The sequence below is a fragment of the Sminthopsis crassicaudata genome, chromosome 3 (assembly GCF_048593235.1).
Source record: "Sminthopsis crassicaudata isolate SCR6 chromosome 3, ASM4859323v1, whole genome shotgun sequence".
NCBI classification, from domain to species: Eukaryota; Metazoa; Chordata; class Mammalia; order Dasyuromorphia; family Dasyuridae; genus Sminthopsis; species Sminthopsis crassicaudata.
In genome coordinates, this window is record NC_133619.1 from 200,979,691 (window position 1) to 200,998,578 (window position 18,888).

Below are 18,888 nucleotides of genomic sequence, written 5' to 3' on the forward strand. Positions count from 1 at the left end.
TTTCCATGGAAGAAGATGGTCATTCAATGAAATAGAGGAATTCCATATGTTACTAAGAAAAAAACCAGACTTAAACAAAAAATTTGATCTACATCCACAAGACTGAAGAGAAACAGAAAAAGGTACACAGAACCCTTGAGAACTATATCTCTGTTGTGGGTATATAGAAAGTACGCATGGATAATTTGATTTTACTGATATAAAAGAAAAAAAAAGGAGGGGGTGTAGTAAAGGGAAGGGGGTAGTACCAGAAAAAGGGGAGGGTGTGATAAAAAGAGGGAAACTACATCCCAGGAAGAGGCATAGAAAATACACCATATCTGAGGGAATTTAGAGAGGGGGAGAATCATTGTGTAAATCTTACTCTCATCAAAAGAGGCTCGAAGAGTAAATAATTGTCATATTTGTTTTTCAGAGAATTCTCTCTCACCTCATTAAAAGAGGGGAGAGGAAAAGGGAAAAGGAAAAGGAGAATAAGGGAAGGGATGTGGAGGGAGGGAGGAGGGATAATAAAAAAAAGGGAGGGCTGTGCATCACAAGGGGGGTCTATAAATCAAATATTGGGGAAGGGGTTCAGGGGGGTCAAGGGAAAAAGCATAATCTGGGGATAATATGATTGCAGGAAATACAGAATTAGTAATTTTAACTGTAAATGTGAATGAGATGAATGCTCCCATCAAACGGAGACGGATAGCAGACTGGATCAAAAATCAGAACCCTACAATATGTTGTTTACAGGAAACACACTTAAAGCAGGGAGATACATATAGAGTAAAGGTAAAAAGTTGGAGCAGAATCTATTATGCTTCAGGTAAAGCCAAAAAAGCAGGGGTAGCTATCCTTATCTCAGATCAAGCAAAAGCAGAAGTTGATCTACTTAAAAGAGATAAGGAAGGAAACTATATCCTGCTGAAAGGTAGCATCAATAATGAAGCCATATCGATACTAAACATATATGCACCAAGTGGTATAGCATCTAACTTTCTAAAGGAAAAGTTAAGAGAGTTGCAAGAAGAAATAGACAGTAAAACTATAATAGTGGGAGATCTCAACCTTGCACTCTCAGATTTAGACAAATCAAACCACAAAACAAACAAGAAAGAAATTAAAAAAGTAAATAGAACATTAGAAAAACTAGGTATGATAGACCTTTGGAGAAAACTGAATGGCAATAGGAAGGAATATACTTTCTTCTCAGCAGTTCATGGATCCTATACAAAAATTGACCATATATTAGGACATAAAGATCTCAAAATTAAATGTAGGAAGGCAGAAATAATAAACGCCTTCTTCTCAGACCACAATGCAATAAAAGCTACATTCAGTAAAAAGTTAGGGATAAATAGACCAAAAAGTAATTGGAAACTGAATAATCTCATCTTAAAGAATGACTGGGTGAAACAGCAAATTATAGAAACAATTAATAATTTCACCCAAGATAATGACAATGATGAGACATCATACCAAAATCTGTGGGATGCAGCTAAAGCAGTAATAAGGGGAAATTTTATATCTTTAGAGGCTTATTTGAAGAAAATAGAGAAAGAGAAGATTAACGAATTGGGCTTGCAACTTAAAAGGCTAGAAAAAGACCAAATTAAAAATCCCCAACCAAAAATTAAACTTGAAATACAAAAATTAAAAGGAGAAATCAATAATATTGAAAGTAAAAAAAAAACTATTGAATTAATAAATAAAACCAAGAGTTGGTTTTATGAAAAGGGCAATAAAATAGATAAACCTTTGGTAAATCTGATCAGAAAAAAGAAAGAGGAAAATCAAATTGTTAGTCTTACAAATGAAAATGGGGATCTTTCCACCAATGAAGAGGAAATTAGAGAAATAATAAGGAGTTACTTTGCCCAACTTTATGCCAATAAATTTGATAACATAAGTGAAATGGATGACTTCCTCCAAAAATATAGGCTTCCTAGTTTAACAGAGGAGGAAATAAATTGCTTAAATAGTCCCTTTTCAGAAAAAGAAATAGAACAAGCTATTAATCAACTCCCCAGGAAAAAATCCCCTGGACCAGATGGATTTACATGTGAATTCTACCAAACATTTATAGAACAATTAGCCCCAATGCTATATAAACTATTTGAAAAAATAGAGAATGAAGGAGTCCTACCAAACTCCTTTTATGACACAAACATTGTACTGATACCTAAACCAGGTCGATTGAAAACTGAGAAAGAAAATCATAGACCAATTTCCTTAATGAATACTGATGCTAAAATCTTAAATAAGATATTAGCAAAAAGACTTCACAAAATCATCCCCAGGATAATACACTATGATCAAGTAGGATTCATACCAGGAATGCAGGGCTGGTTTAATATTAGTAAAACTATTAGTATAATTGGCCATATTAATAATCAAATTAATAAAAACCATATGATCATCTCAATAGATGCAGAAAAAGCATTTGACAAAATCCAACATCCATTCCTACTAAAAACTCTTGAGAGTATCGGAATAAATGCATTATTCCTTTGAATAATCAGGAACATATATTTAAGACCTTCAGTAAGCATAATATGCAATAGAAATAAACTGCAACCTTTCCCAGTAAGATCAGGAGTGAAACAAGGTTGCCCACTATCACCATTACTATTCAATATAGTACTAGAAACGCTAGCCTCGGCAATAAGAGCCGAGAAAGAGATTCAAGGAATTAGAGTCGGAAATGAGGAAATCAAACTATCACTCTTTGCAGATGACATGATGGTATACTTAGAGAAGCCCAAAGACTCTGCTAAAAACCTATAAGAAATAATTCAGAATTTTAGCAAAGTGGCAGGATACAAAATAAATCCACATAAATCCTCAGCATTCTTACATATCACCAACAAAATGCAACAGCAAGAGATACAAAGAGAAATTCCATTCCAAACAAATGTTGAGAGTATAAAGTATTTGGGAATCCATCTACCAAAGAATAGTCAGGAATTATATGAGAAAAATTACAAAACACTTTCCACAAAAATAAAGTCAGATTTAAATAATTGGAAAGTCATTCAGTGCTCTTGGATAGGCCGAGCGAATATAATAAAGATGACAATACTCCCCAAACAAATCTATTTATTTCGTGCTCTACCAATCAGACTCCCAAGAAACTATTTTAATGACCTAGAAAAAATAACAACAAAATTCATATGGAAGATTAAAAAGTCAAGAATTGCAAGGGAACTAATGAAAAAAAAGTCAGAGGAAGGTGGTCTAAGTGTACCTGATCTAAAGCTATATTATATAGCAGCAGTCACCAAAACCATTTGCTATTGGCTAAGAAATAGAATGGTCGATCAGTGGAACAGATTAGATACAAAGGACAAAAAAAGGTACATCTATAGCAATCTAATCTTTGACAAACCCAAAGATACCAACATTAGGGACAAAAATTCATTATTTGGAAGAAACTGTTGGGAAAACTGGAAATTAGTATGGCAGAAATTAGATATGGACCCACACTTAACACCATATACCAAGATAAGATCAAAATGGGTCCATGATTTAGGCATAAAGAATGAGATCATAAATAGATTAGAGGAACAGAGAATAGTCTACCTCTCAGACCTGTGGAGGAGGAAGGAATTTATGACCAGAGGAGAATTAGAGATCATTATTTATCACAAAATAGAAGATTTTGATTACATCAAACTAAAAATTTTCTGTACAAACAATACTAATGCAAATAAGATTAGAAGGGAAGTAACAAATTGGGAAAATATTTTTAAAAGGAAAGGTTCTGACAAAGGTCTCATTTCCAAAATATATAGAGAACTGACCCTGATTTATAGGAAACCAAACCATTCTCCAATTGGTAAATGGTCAAGGGAAATGAACAGACAATTCTCAGATGATGAAATTGAAACTATTTCCACTCATATGAAAGGTGTTCCAAATCACTACTAATCAGAGAAATGCAAATTAAGACAACTCTGAGATTCCACTACACACCTGTCAGATTGCCTAAAATGACAGGAACAAATAGTGATGAATGTTGGAGGAGATGTGGGAAAACTGGGACACTGATACATTGTTGGTGGAGTTGTGAAAGAATCCAGCCATTCTGGAGAGCAATTTGGAACTATGCCCAAAAAGTTGTCAAACTGTGCATACCCTTTGACCCAGCATTGCTGTTATTGGGATTATATCCCAAAGAAATACTAAAGAGTGGAAAGGGACCTGTATGTGCCAAAATGTTTGTGGCAGCTATTTTTTGTTGTAGCTAGAAACTGGAAGTTGAATGGATGTCCATCAATTGGAGAATGGTTGGGTAAATTGTGGTATATGAAGGTTATGGAATATTATTGCTCTGTAAGAAATGACCAGCAGGAGGAATACAGAGAGGCTTGGAGAGACTTAAATCAACTGTTGCTGATTGAAATGAGCAGAACCAGAAGATCGCTGTACACTTCAATGCTGTATGAAGAGGTATTCTGATGGAAGTGGAAATCTTCAACATAAAGAAGATCCAACTCACTTCCAGTTGATCAATGATGGACAGAAATAACTACACCTAGAGAAGGAACACTGGGAAGCGAATGTAAATTGTTAGCACTACTGTCTATCTACCCAGGTTACTTATACCTTCGGAAGCTAATAATTAATGTGCAACAAGAAAATGGTATTTACACACATATATTGTATCTAGGTTATTTTGTAACACATGTAAAATGTATGGGATTACCTGCCATCGGGGGGAGGGAGTGGAGGGAGGAAGGGGATAATTTGGAAAAATGAATAAAAAAAATAAAAATAAAAATAAAAAAAATGAAAAAAAAAGAATATAATCAGACTCCCTGAAAAATGTGAGGAAAAAAAAAAGAGCCTGGACACTATTTTCCAGGAAATTATCAAAGAGAAATGCCCAGACACTTTAGAAACAGAGGGTAAAATAGACATTGAAAAAATTCATCGATCACCTACTAAAAGGGACCCTAAAATCAAAATGCCATGAAATATAGTGGCCAAGTTCAAGAACCATCAGATGAAGGAAAAAATATTGGAAGCTGCTAGAAAAAATCATTTCAAATACGGAGGAGCCACAATAAGGATAACCTAGGATCTAGCAGCGTCCACAAAAAAGAGCGAAGGACCTGGAATATGATATTCTGAAAGGCTAAGGAACTTGGTATGCAGCTAAGAATAAGTTAACCAGCAAAAATGAGCATCTCTTTCCAGCGAAGAAGATGGACATTTAACGAAATAAATGAATTCCATATATTCTTGATGAAAAAAAAAAAAAAAAAACAGATCTACACAAAATATTTGATCTTCAAATAAAGAATTCAAGAGATTTCTAAAAAGTTAAAAATAATTCTTGAGAACTATATTTCTGCCATAAAGATATGTAAAGAACACATGTATAATTTGTCCTAGAAACTAGAGGTGGAAAGGAAATTATATCATAAAAAAGGGTAAAGTGGTGGTACTACATCTCATAAAGAGGCAAAGGTAACCTATTATATCTGAGAGAAAGAAATGAGGGGGATGAACATAGTGTTTATCAAAAGACATATTCAATTTATGGTGAAACTTCTTCCACGTCATTGAAAAGTGAGAGGGAAGGAGTAAGCTAAGGGGAAGGGAATACAGAAATTGTAAGGAAAAGGGTAAAATAGGGGGAGGAATTTTAAGGTGGGAGCAGGATACAAAAAAAGGAGGGCTGTGAAAAGCAAGTTGTGTTCACAAATTTAATACTGGGTAAGCGGGTAAGAGGGAAGGAAAGGAGAAAAGCATAAGCAGGGCTTAACAGGATGCCAAGAAATATAAAAATAGTCATTTTAACCATAAATGTGAATGGGGTAAACTCCCGCATAAAGAGGAAGCAGTTAGAAGACTGGATTAAAAGCCAGAATCCTACAATATGTTGTTTACAAGAAACAACTGAAAGAGGGTGATAAATGCAAAATAAAAGTAAAAGGGTGGAGCAGAATCTACTATGCTTCAGGAAAAGCCAAAAAAGCAGGGGTAGCCATCCTCATCTCAGATCAATTAACACCAAAAATTGATCTAATTAAAAGAGATAAGGAAGGGCATTATATCTTGCTAAAGGGTAGCATAGATAATGAAGCAGTATCAATATTAAACATATACACACCAAGTGTATTCTTAAAAGAGAAATTAAGAGAGCTGCAAGAAGAAATTGACAGCAAAATTATAATACTGGCAGATCTCAACCTTACACTCTCAGAATTACATAAATCAAACCACAAAATAAATAAGAAGTAAAAGAGGTAAATAGAATACTAGAAAAGTTAGATATGATAGATCTTTGGCAAAAGCTTAATGGAGACAGAAAGGAGTACACTTTCTTCTCAGCAGTTGATGGAACCTATACAAAAATTGATCATATACTAGGACATAAATACCTCAAAATCAAATGCAATAAGGTAGAAATAGTAAATGAATCCTTTTCAGACCACAACGAAATGAAAATTACATTCAATAAAAAGCCAGGGGAAAATAGAGCAAAATATTATTGGAAACTAAATAATCCCACACTAATGATTGGGTGAAACAGCAAATCATAGACATAATTAATAACTTCACCCAAGAAAATGACAATAATAAGACATCATACCAAAATCTGTGGGATACAGCCAAAGCTGTAAAAGGGGAAGTTTTTTATATATCTAGAGGCCTACTTGCATAAAATAGAGAAAGAGAAGGTCAATGAATTGGGCTTACCACTAAAAATGCTAGAAATGGAACAAATTAAAAAAACCCAGCCAAACACGAAACTTGAAATTCTAAAAATAAAAAGTGAGATTAACATAATTGAAAGTAAAAAAAAAAAAAAAAAAACTCATTGAATTAATAAAATTAAGAGTTGGTTCTATGAAAAAACCAACAAAATAGACAAACTCTTAGTAAATCTGATTTTAAAAAAAGGAAAAAAGAAAAGCAAATTGTTACTCTTAAAAATGAAAAGGGAGAACTTGCCACTAATGAAGAGGAAATTAGAACAATAGTTAGTAGTTACTTTGCCCAAATATATGCCAATAAATTCGATAACTTAAATGAAATGGAAGAATGCCTTCAAAAATATAGCTTGCCCAGATTAACAGAGGAAGAAGTAAATAGTCTAACTAGTCCCATTTCAGAGAAAGAAATAGAACAAACTATTAACCAACTCCCTAAGAAAAAATCCCCAGGACCAGATGGATTTACATGTGAATTCTACCAAATATTTAAAGACCAATTAACTCCATTACTATATAAACTATTTGAAAAAATAGGGATTGAAGGAGTCCTACCAAATTCCTTTTATGACACAGACATGGTACTGATACCTAAACCAGGTAGGCTGAAAACACAGAAAGAAAATTATAGACCAATCTCCCTAAGGAATATTGATGCTAAAATCTTAAATAAAATATTAGCAAAAAGACTACAGAAAATCATCCCCAGGATAATGCACTATGACCAAGTGGGATTTATACAAAGAATGCAGGGCTGGTTCAATATTAGGAAAACTATTAGCATAATGGATTATACCAATAACAAATTTAACAAAAATCATAGGATCATCTCAATAGATGCAGAAAAAGCATTTGATAAAATCCAACATCCATTCCTACTAAAAACACTTGAGAGTATGGGAATTAATGGACTATTCCTTAAAATAATCAGGAGCATATATTAAAAAACCATCAATAAACATCATATGCAATGGTAATAAACTATAACCTTTCCCAGTAAGATCAGGAGTGAAACAAGATTGCCCACTATCACCATTACTATTCAATATTCTTCTAGAAACACTAGCCTCAGCAATAATATCAGAGAAAGAGATTAAAGGAATTAGAATAGGTAATGAGGAAATCAAACTATCACTCTTTTCAGATGATATGATGGTATACTTAGAGAAGCCCAAAGACTCTGCTAAAATGCTATTAGAAATAATTCAGAACTTTAGCAAAGTTGCAGGATACAAAATAAATCCACATAAATCCTCAGCATTTTTCTACATTGCCAACACTATCCAACAGCAAGTTGAAAAGCAAAGAGAAATTCCATTCAAAATAACTGTCAATAGTATAAGACATTTGGGAATATATCTACCAAAGGAAAGTCAGGAAATATTATGAGCAAATTACAAAACACTTGCCATAAAAATTAAGTCAGATTTAAATAATTGGAAAGACATTAAGTGTTCTTGGATAGGGCGAGCAAATATAATCAAGATGACAATACTCCTTAAACTAATCTATTTATTTAGTGCTATACCAATCAGACTCCCAAAAAACTATTTTAATGACCTAGAAAAAGTAACAAAATTCATATGGAAGAACAAAAGGTTGAGAATTTCAAGGGAAGTAATGAAAAAAAAATCAAATGAAGGTAGCCTAGCTGTAACTGATCTAGAACTATATTATAAAGCAGCAGTCACCAAAATCATATGTTATTGGCTAAGAAATAGACTAGTTGATCAGTAGAATAGGTTAGGTTCACAGGATAAGATAATGAATAAAAATAGCAATCTAGTCTTTGACAAACCCAAAGATGCCAAGTTTTGGGATAATATGAAGAAATAATGTTCATATTTCCACTCATATCACTATTGTTCAGAGAAATTCAAATTATGACAGCTCTGTCATAATGAGTGGAAATAGTTTCAATTTCATCATCTGAAAATTGGCTGTTCATATCCTTTGACCATTTATCAATTGGAGAATGGCTTGTTTCCTTATAAATTAGAGTCAATTCTCTGTATATTTTGGAGATGAGGCGTTTATCAGAACCTTTAACTGTAAAAATGTTTTCCCAATTTGTTACTTCCTTCTAATCTTGTTTGCATTAGTTTTGTTAGTACAAAAGCTTTTTAATTTTATGTAATCAAAATTTTCTATTTTGTGATCAATAATCTCTAGTTCTCCTTTGTTCACAAATCACTTCCTCATCCTCAAGTCTGAGAGGTAAACCATCCTATCTACTCTAATTTATTTATGGTCTCATTCTTTATGCCTAAATAATGGACCCATTTTGATCTTATCTTAGTATGTGGTATTAAGTTTGGGTCCATGCCTAGTTTCTGCCATACTAATTTCCAGTTTTCCCAGCAGTTTTTGCCATCTAGTGGAGGACATGGAGGGAAGGAGGGGAAAATTTGGAACAGAAAGGAGTACAAGGGATAATGTAAAAAAAATCTACGCATATGTATTGTCAAAAATGTAATTATAAAATTAATTTAAAATAAATAAATAAATAAATGAAATTTCTTTTTTTATTTCTCACAATCAAACAACTATTTTTGTTTGGAGCTATACTTGTACTTATTGTTAAGTTTCTTTTTCTGAAATTACCAAGTGGGCTTTTGTAAGGGCCCTTTAAATGAGCAGACACGGTGCATCGGGAGATTGAGGCCCAGAAGTAATTTCTGTGGATATTAGTACTGCCCTGTAGGTGGGATCCTGTCCATTTTGAGATAGCTTCGTAATGGGTGACTCTCTCGCTGATTGGCTGTGTGTGTGACCTCACAGGCCCTTTATAAGCCCACTGCAGGCAGCAGTCGCTCTCTTTAACCTGGCGCTCTTCACCCTGGCTCCCTAGCCTGGGTGGTCAAGCCGAGATGGGTAGCCAAAAGAGGTAAGGAGTTTGGTACAGAACACATGGGTCTTCTGACCAGGTGTTCACTCGGGAACCATCAAGTCAGGGCATTATGTGAGTAGGTACAATAAAGGCTTTTAAGATTATACGTGGCTGTCCTTGAGTGTGCTACCGGTTATTAAGCTATAGATTCAAGAAATCGTGGCCAGAGACCTTTGAAGGCCTCCGAGGAGGCGAGCTGGGTAGAGTTCACACTGCAAAGGTCAGTGGTCAAAGGTACTCTGTTGGGCCTAGAGCAGACTAGTAATTGTAACTGCCAGGAGAGCACGCTACAGGCTTTACCTACCAACCTACCTAGTGTATCCAGAGATTTTTCTGTTTATATATCCCTAACCTTTATTTCTAGCTTACAATGTGATGTCAGAGCTATTTTATGTCCCATTATACACTTTCTTACAGTGTGGTCTTGTCCCCTCTGTAGTCTCGATCTTTGTTACTGTTTCTGTCCTGTCTCCATTTTCAATGAGTTGTTTGATTCCTGACCTCTCTCCCCTGTTCTCTTCCACAAGCTTGACTATGATATAGTGGACCTGGCCTGAAAAATACTTTTTGTATTTCTGAGAAGATCCATAACAGTTTCCTCAATAATTCAAAAGAAAAAATCACATTCATTGCTTTTTTATTGAATAAAACAACTGAAACACAAAATCAAATTCAAATATACAAGAGTCATTAATCACTAGATTTTCTTTTTTAATTCTAGGCATCTTTTAAGAAATATTTCTAAGTATTCACTTGTTTCTTTTTCTCTGGAAGTATTGTTATTTGCAGATATTTTTTCCTGCAAATGACTCTTGACTTTCAGGTATTTTTCCCCCAAGTAGCTGTTATGTTTGCCATGAGTAAAATTATTTACCAATTTTCAAGTCAGAAGGTGGTTAATACAAGAATGACTCAAAGATGTTTTACTCTGAATGGGAAGATGACAAAGTAATGAAAAGTATTAGAGACAAAGTAGAAACCTATTCATTGTTTTTCTATTTTTTAACCATAGTTTTCTCATTGTAGGAGCTTGAATAATGATTAGATTAGTAGGGAAGAGACCTTTGTTTTACTTCTTATTGAATAGGAGGATCCTCAGTGACTTGAGCTGCCCATTTTCCATTATTGACACTGGGAAGGAATATGTTTATATGACAAAATGGTTAAAAGGAATTATTTTGATCCTCACAATAATAACTTTTTTGTTTTGGAATTTTGAAAATAAATCTAATGCCCATCTCTGTCTCAGGACCAGGTATAGGTGTTGGTATGACCACTAATCTTGCTCTACAAGAGTCTCTTTTTTCTTTAAGATGAATACAACCAGATGGAATCCAAGAGGCACATTTCAAGCAGATTATATAACTTGATGACATGGGTGGGCCAGGCCTCTGATTAGGATATCCCCTCATCCTCCTCAGAAGAATCTGCCTACGTAAATCATTTTTTATTTTGTCCTGAGGAATGGAACTGATGATGCTATTAATAGTTTTTAAAGGTATATTCCCACCTCTAATAACATATGGTTTGAGATAAACTAAGCCTGATGGAGCCTGTAGCTCTTGAATACGGTGATTGATATCTACAGTACCCTCTTTGGGGTATTTGAAGTTTAATAGTTTCTGAATCTCCTGGTCATGGATTTTTGCAGATTTGTTACAATGGTCAAGATTTAGTGGAAGCTCAGTTTTTTGTGCAGACTGGTCCTTATTGTCAAGGTCTGATGGAAGTGTATCTTGATGGAAAGGAAATGATTCTAGTGATGGTACATCTGTGACTGTTGTTTCAACATCTGGGTTAAACTCTATTTCAGGATGAAAGCAAGAAGATGAGCATACATAGGGGACCCTAGGTTGCTTTCCAAGGCATGATGAAGACACAGTTGTAGCCCAGACCTTGTGATTAGGTCCTGGAGATGGGATAGCTGTGGTTTTGGCCTTGTTAACAAGGCATGGCGAGACTGTAGGCTTTGTCCTTTCCCGGGAAAAAGAATGTGGTAGAAGCTCAGTTTTATGGCTAGGGTTTACTGGAGGCATGGACCAATGGATGAGTCTTGGTTGATGCTCAGCTTTGTGGTCAGAGTTTTGTGGATTCTTAGGAAGTTGATAACAGTTTGATAAAGCCTTTGTCTGATTTCCATGATAAAACAGAGTTTCTTTATAGTGCTCAAGCTGTGGCAAATGTGGAACAGAAACTCTATTTTTGCTATAAGGAGGTAATAATTTTGGGGCTGTATTTTCAATGGGAAGTCGTGTCTTTGTAGCTTTAACTGGATTCTTGAGATTGAGTAATGACACAATTGGATCTACCCAACTTTTGGGAATTGATGTCCTTATAGGCTTAGCCAGATTCTTGAGATTGGGTAATGATACAATGGGATTTGTGTGCCTAACCCAACTTCTAGAAAATGATGCCTTTGTAGCCTTAGCAGATTTCTTGAGATAGGGTAATGACAAAATTGTTTTCCTATGACCAGGAAGGGATAATGGAATGGCCTTGGATAAATGGTCAGGATAGAATAATGGTAAAGAATTAGGTTGGTGGAAAGAATGGGATACTCTATTTGCAATAGTCCAGCTATTTGCAAAAATCCAGGGTTTAGGTCGGGTTAATAGTTTAGCCTTAGTTCTTTCACAAGGGTTTATTATGGAGGAAGTCATGGTCCAATGGTCTGAGAACATATGTGGTGCTGCTCTAAGACTTATTATGGATGAAGTCATGGTCCAGTGGTCAGAGAACATACATGATGTTGTTCTTGTGTAGGGGCCCACATATGGTAAGTCTGCAGTCATTGTCCAGGAATTGGAGGGAGGTAGCAATTCAGATCTGGACTTATAATTAAGACTGTTTATCATCAGCCTAGACTTGTATTGCTTGTGTCGATTGGGCAATGTTGCAATCCAGTGGGGAAAACATGGTAATAATACAATCTTTGGCGGCTGAAAAAAATATTTTCGAGGGTGACTAAGTTTGGATGGTTGTTTTTTAGTATCTGACTCATTCTTTGGAGATGCATTGAAATTTAAGTGCCCCTTTAAGGGTCTGTTCAAAAGTATTGGGCTTTCACTAGAAAATTTCCCTTCTCCAGATTTAGAGTTATAGAATGAGCAAAAAGGCCAAAAGTGATTTAACCCTCTTCTCCAAATATCTTGGGGCATCTTGTCAGTATGCTTTTCCCTAGAACAGAGAAGAAAAGAAGCAATAAAGATGTGTGAGAGAGTTAAAACTGTCTTGTTAGTACGAATATTCTTAAATAGGATTTAACTCAGCCAAAGAATGGGCCAATCTTAAGAAAAACTTGTCCATCTGAAGAACATAAGTATAAACTTATTTTATTTACAAGTGAAAGAAAGGAATTGTCTTAACTTTGAAGAGTAATCGAAAAAAATGACATTCACTTTGGAAGGGAAAGATTGAGTCCGGTAAGATTCATGTGAGTAAATATTGCTCAGTTCATTGTATTGGTATCCCTAGTGACTAATACAGTACACATAGTTGATTATTAACAAATATTTGTTGATTAAATAATTCATAACTATCACTCAGGCATGACTAGTCTCTATCTCCAAACTAGCATCCTATTCTTATTGAATAGCTTTGAAAAACAACTTATTCTTTGGGGAAAGAGAGATTGTATACAACATGATATGATAAAGGAAATATCTTACTATTTTATTGCTGTATTTAATCTTAGCCTCCAGATGTCCTCGGCAGTATAGTGTTCTGAAAGAGACAGGCAGAGTTGAACTGGATCTGGGGTGCTGATGATTTTGTGGTCCAATAAAAATAACTCATTTATATAGTGTCCTATTTATAACTTATAAAGTTGCTGTCTCCCTAGCTACTCTTTGGGGTATAATAAGTATTATTTTCCAAATGACAATACTGAAGCTGAGAAAAATTAAGTGACTTGTACCACATCTTATGGTTAATTAATGCCACAGTAAGGACAAAAATCTATCTTTCTTGATTCCCAGATCAATGTTCATTTTCATATTTATAAGTTTAATAGTTACCACTGAACCTTCCCTCCTTCTTACTACTCTTACCAAACTATGTCAATTCATATAGGATTCCAAATCACAGCTTAAGAACCTAGGATCTATCCATTGGAATGTAAGCTCTATGAGAGCAGAAATGGCTTCACTTTTTTACTTGCATCTCTGGAGGTGGGAACAAAGTTTTGCATACAATAGTCCTTAATAAATGTTTTTTTTTCATTCATTCTTTACCAGTTTAATTGCTACCCAGATTTAAAACTCAAACTCAAATACCACATTTTATGTAATAGAATGAAAACCTGTCTTGATCTACTCTATCCTAACCTCCAATGTCAATTTTCTCTTTGACCTCATATAACATTTTGTCTTGTAAATCCCTAAAGCATGATAATGTGATACTGTATATTAAAAGATATAGTACAGCCCATTTTCTTGAACTGTGAATCTTGATCCTTTATGAGGTTTTATTACTGAATGTGGGGGTTATGAAATTATGATTTATTATCAGTAAATGTTTGATTTCTATACCTATTTTGTAAATAAATCTTATAAATATGAGCTTATATTTATAAATATATAAATTTTACATATCTGGGATAAACATTTCTCAGGCAAAAAAGAAGTTATGAGTGGAAAAAGTCTAAGAAGCTCTGGTGTAGATGACAGAGATCTTCACAGTTTAAAGACCTAGATTCAACTCCTACCTCTGACACATATCAACTGTGTTGCCTAGGCTGACAATTTAGGAATTATACTGAACTCCTTATTCTATTTCAGCCCTCTTATCCCATCTATTGCCTATTGATTTCACTTTCATATCATCTCTCCCTTACACCTTTTATTCTTTTCTAATAATGTCACCACTGTAGTCATCTCATACCTGATATATTGCAATAGCATGCTGATTGGCTTTCCTACTAGAAATCTCTCCCCATTTTGTGAATTCAATACTTTTCAGTTTCCAATTTAAGAGTCTGAGTTGCCTAAGGCAATGAAATGTTAAATGGCATGGCTTCAATCAGTCAAAAAAAATTATTATTCTCCTATTATGTGAGAGGTACTGTGCTATTCTCTAGGTGATAAAAGAAAGGTAAAAGATAATTCCTGAGCTCAATGAGCTCAGCAGAAAGGAAGAATTGAGGAAATACCAGTAAAATTTTTCTATAGAAGTAGTGATTTTAGCTGAGACTTGAAGATAAACAGGAGGTAGAGATTAGGAGGGAGAATATGGTAGGAAATAGAATGCTTGGTCAAGGAACAGCATGTTCTGGATTGAAGATTAGATAGGGGCAGTGAGGGGGTACAGCTGATAGTTTCCAGGCTTGGAACCTGTAAAACTCATCTTCCTGAGTTCTAATCTGGCCTCAGACACTTACTGTGTGACCCTAGGCAAGTCACCTAATCCTGATAATCTCAGTTCTCCAGGTGTAAAATGAACTGGAGAAGGAAATGGCAAACACTTCCAGTACTTTTGCCAACAAAACCTCAAATGAGACCATGAAGAGTCACCACAACTAAACAAAGTGACTTAACAACAACAAAGAAAGAGAGATACAAAGAGAAAGAGAAAGAAAGGGTATAACATGTAAAGAAGATTGGAAAGGTGGTGGTGATGGGTCAGGTTGTGAATTCTTTTTTCCCCATCAGCTTTTATGAGATTGGATGGGAAAAGTTTATAAGAAGAACCTAAGTTCTTCTACAAATTTAAATCAAATAAGTGTCAAAGTATGTGATGCTAGTAAAGATGATGAGAGACTGGATTTTTTGAAGAGGCAAAAATTTTGTAAAATTTGAGGAGAAACTAGAGCCCAGATATGGGTCCATATTGTACTTCTAGGTTATAAGGACAGAAAGATAAGGATATAAAAGATTTATGGAAGATCAAGGATGATTCCTGAAAAGACAGATTCAAAAGAAAGAAGGGAGGTTAGTGGCAAGATCACACAAGCTAAGCAAAATAATTGGTATAAGCAAATTAAAAGACTGGATTGGTTAGTGGAAAAATGGTAAAACAGAACAAATTCTGTGGCTGTGTGTTCTGTCTTTATATATTATCCCCCAGCAGGTAGGACTCTATAGGTACTTATTACATCGTTATGTTTCCATATACCATACTTGCATTTGGAACCAGGAAAACAAAAATAGGATCAAATAGATGAGGTCATAAAAAAAAGCTTCTACAACAGAGAATTAGGATCAAAGCCTATGAAAAATTTGGTGGTAGCCATCTGAAAGAGCTGAAAGAAAACTTTTCTCACCTTTTGTCCATTTCCTGTATTTTTCCTCCATATGTCTATTTTTTTTCTTGAAGAAAACAAAACTTGATAACTGTGAAATGAGAAGAGATGGTTTATCCCCTAAACTAAAGAACTGATTATCATCACAGATAGTCATATCCTTATCTGAAAGTCTTAAAAATTATTTTATTCTTAGCAATATATCTTCCAATGTACTTAAGTTTTAAGTATCCTAACTTCAGAGCCATCTTCCTCATTATAGGAATATGGGTAAAGGTAGTGTTTATAGGACTCCAGCATCTCCTACTTTCATCTTTAAAGAAAGGATCTAATGAATTCATTTTTATTTATGCAAATTTTAATGCTAAGTAACTAGTAACATATTAAAATTAGCTAATTTTAGTAATATTTTAAAGGTACAGAAAACTTAAACAAAATAAGTGAAGCATGTGTAAGGAGAATTTCACATTTTATCACCAAATCAAAATAAATATTTATTGAATAGAATGGCCTAATATTTAAATCAAATTACCTGAGACCAAAATTAATATTGGTTTTCCAGAATAATACTCTGAAGACCAGACACCACCACCCACCCATTCGCTAAGAAATTGCCCAGTATACATTTACATAGTTTTAAAGTTTCATATTTTTAAGATTGCTTTGAAGATTCAGTGACAATCCTATGGTCACAAAATTAAAATCCTTTCTCATTTATCTTCATAACAATCCTAGGTGGTAATTCTGTTATTATTTCCATTTTTCAGATTAGAAATTTGAAACTTAGGGAAGTTAAATGCTTTGCCCAGGGTCACAAAGCTGGTAAATGTCTAAAGCTGGATTTGAATTCAGGTGTTTTTTAATTCATTATTTTATCCATTGCACCATTTAGTTGCAATAAAATGATAAAATGAAAAAAATAGTAATGTGCATTTCTTTATAAACCTTAAAATTCTATACAAATATTATTATTTTTATGAAATCAGAATTTGACATGAGAAATCTAGATCATATAGGTCTTTTCTAAGACTTTAAGCAATAATCTCAAGATTGTATTCAACCTGCCTGAACCACTTGCTTTAAAAGCCCCTCATAATGAGCTTCAAAAGAATAGGAAACATAGTCAAAGATTTCTAAGATCAGGGACTTTGGCTAGACCAATTCCAGCTTACTATTATGGCCACAAATCTCTCCAACAGTAGGATACAAAAGTAATGATGATTTCCCAACTGAGAAAAAGAAAACAATGGAAAATAAGATTGCCTATCTATTCTAATGTATTTAACCATTAGGTCTCTATTCTCAACAGGGGACTTGAAGTCATCCTGACATCATAGAGCATAATCTGTCCATTGTCCAGAGTGGCACCACTTATCTTTGGGGAACAGTCAATGCAGGATAGATTCAGAAATGGTCCCATTTTATGACCTCTACTATTATACAGCATATAAATAGTTCAAACTTATAACTGTACTAGACACTGACTTTTCTGTGGATTTCCATCAATTGGAATGAATTTGTCCATAAGTAAAGCTAAAAGTGGTTTTCTGGAGCCTTCAGCTATCAAGTAAGAAAGAAACAACAACCTTATACCTCACTGAATTTCCTTATTATTGAATTTAAATCACATTTTCATATATATCTAAAAGGAAAAGGAATTCAGACTCTAAGAAAACAGTCTATCAAGAAAAGAAAATTCTCTCTCTCTCTCTCTCTCTCTCTCTCTCTCTCTCTCTCTCTCTCTCTCTCTCTCTCTCTCTCTCTCTCTCCCTCCCTCCCTCCCACATCCCCCAATTTCTTTCTATCTTTGTGCCCTAGACACATGTGACCTTTGTGACAGTGATAAATTCTGTTGAGCAAATTCTTTACAAGATATGCCATCAAAACAAACCCTTGTTTTTATTTCCTAGAGAAAAGCCTCAGAAAAATCTAACAAAGCCCAAATTATGCAAATAAAACATAGGTCCCCAAAGTCATTTATCATATACTTTTTTTTTGGTTTGTAGTTTCTTAATAAATACTTCCTGAATGTATGAATGATTTCTTATAATTATTTCTGAATTGAAACTAAGTTAATAATTGTTGAGATTTTTTTTCCTTCTCAAATATTGCCTTTCTTAGGGAAAAATCTCTTCTAAGCACAGTGTTTAGCATATGGTAGGCATGTTTCAAAATGATTGTTACTTATTTCACCTACCATCAAACTCAAGCTTCCAGAACTTTCCTTCTCCCATTGTTGGTCCCAAGAGAATTTCTAAAATACTTGCTTTCTGGGGGCCTCTGGAAATGCAGACTTTTTTTTCTCCCTTGCTTATCCCTGATCTTAATAGGCTTCTCAGTGGTAAGATCTTCAGGAATAATCAGAAACTAGGAAAAACAGATGTTACCAAGAAAAGGAAACTAAGCCAGACCTTAGTTTCTAAGGGGCTTATTCAGTAGGGGAAAAGAAAAAATATTGATGAGTTTCCAACAGAAATTACCAAGGGAGAGGAAAACCAACCCCTAGGCAGTTGTCTGAAAGAGGAAAATAACACTCTATTCTGAAATTGTGTTCTCAGGAAAAAAAAAGTAGAAAACGCTTCATCAAATACCTATATCATACTTGAGTCATGAGGCCTCTGTCCCAAAGAAGGACCTTGTCTCTTGATGTCAGTATCTCTGACCTCATAAAGCCTTTAGCTGTCCATTATCTAGACGATTCAGCTCCTTTGGTGTAAGATTCTGTCAGTACAAGATCCAGGACTAGTCCTAATATGCTCTGCGTTGGACTACTGTTTCCCAAATTTTACAAAAGTCATCCCCTCCACATCTAAGTTTATCATAATACTTTTTTTTTTCCCCTCCAATACCTCCTTGATTCAAGAACCTTTTTCTGATCCTTTCATTTGCTAAAGGTTTCTTCATTCTCAAGTTACCTTTTGTTATAGTTATCTACACATATATTCACTTCCAAGTAGAAAGTAAGCATCTTGAGGAGAGATGTTGTTGTAGCCTAACACCTAACATGGTGTCTACTACAATTTATGAGAATGTTTGTTGAATTAAAATAC

At 34.5% G+C, this 18,888-nt stretch overlaps 1 long non-coding RNA gene across 2 annotated transcripts; it reads right to left on the reverse strand.

Moving 5' to 3' along the window:
- Positions 1-10,223: 10,223 nt before the first annotated feature.
- On the reverse strand, positions 10,224-18,439 carry LOC141559429 (uncharacterized). Of its 2 annotated transcripts, none has more exons than XR_012487409.1 (4): positions 18,036-18,439; positions 15,860-15,929; positions 13,269-13,323; positions 10,224-12,777 (listed from the first exon to the last, which is right to left on the reverse strand). It is a non-coding gene; the product is annotated as an uncharacterized LOC141559429 (long non-coding RNA). The 2 variants fall into 2 exon arrangements; XR_012487408.1 differs by lacking the exon at positions 18,036-18,439 and adding an exon at positions 17,011-17,125.
- Between the last annotated feature and the right edge of the window lie 449 nt (positions 18,440-18,888).